Here is a 1,363-nt window from a genome sequence, read left to right on the forward strand (position 1 = left end):
AGAATACAGCTGTTGGATTGGCAGAACATAAACGCTTCCTGCCCCTTTACCCCACCCTCCTCAACGTCGTAGTTCTGGCAAAGCCCTAAAGCTATGGGAAGCACATGATAGCGTCGCTTTTGCCATTAGAGTCTGTAGAGGGCGCCAAATCACCCCAAATTACAGCTTTCTCAGCGAAACAGGAGTTCTACTTTTGGAAACAAACTTCTACACCCTGACTCTTGCTTGGATTACCATAGGAGCTGTCCAAAGGAGAAAGTTATTTAGATGACCATTACCTCATCAAGTTCTTTCATGCTTGGAGTTCTCCAACCCCAGAAATGTGATTTTAAAGTTCAGGACTTACAAGGAATTTAAGCTGTTTTGTCCTTCAGATTGGATCAGCAGAGGGAGCTGGTGAAATGTGTTTGAGAAAGCATAAAGCTATTTTTAGATATTAACCTAGGGCACAAGAAAGGTAATAATTATAGAAGCTGTGGCAGAAATAGAAAACTTAGTGTTTTTCCTTCCACTGTGTGCTTGTAAGATAATATAACAGACCATCTTTAGGACTTGTGTTTAGGGACATTTTCCAACATGGTTCACTGAACAATTTCTAAACCACATTTGCTTGTGACTACACATGCAAATGCCTACAGGAGTGAGGAGGGTAACATACACGAGGAAAGTGGGCCAGATATGATCTGACTGGAAAGTACTTTCTCTGTCTATTCAGTTCAGCTAAATGTTGCTATTTGAGAAAATGAGCCCAATATGGCAAGGCCTTAGGTTCTTTTCAGTAAAAGCTGCAAATACAGATTTTAATATAAAATCTTCTGTTGGCAGCAAATATTTTCTTTTGAAAAATATCATGGAATATTATGCAGCCATAAAAAGAAATAAGATCATGTCCTTTGCAGGGACATGGATGAAGCTGGAAGCCATCATCCTCAGCAAACTAACACAGGAACAGAAAACCAAACACTGCATGTTCTCACTCATAAGTGGGAGTTGAACAATGAGAACACATGGACACAGAGAGGGGAATGTTGTAGGGCCTGTTGTAGGGTGGGGGGTGAGGAGAGGGAACTTAGAGGAGAACAGGTCAATAGGTGCAGCAAATCACCATGGCACACGTGTACCTATGCAACAAACCTGCATGTTCTGCACATGCATCCCACTTTTTTTTAGAAGAAATAAAGAAAAAAATTTAAAAAAAGAAAAAAAAAATATTGTGTCCAGAGTTAGTTCCTTCCGGTGGGTTCATGGTCTCCCTGACTTCAAGAATGGAGCTGCGGACCTTTGTGGTGAGTGTTACAGTTCTTAAAGATGGCACAGACCCAAAGAGTGAGCAGCAGCAAGATTTATTGTGAAGAGCGAAAGA

This window comes from Pan troglodytes, chromosome 1 (genome assembly GCF_028858775.2).
Source record: "Pan troglodytes isolate AG18354 chromosome 1, NHGRI_mPanTro3-v2.0_pri, whole genome shotgun sequence".
Classification (NCBI taxonomy): Eukaryota; Metazoa; Chordata; class Mammalia; order Primates; family Hominidae; genus Pan; species Pan troglodytes.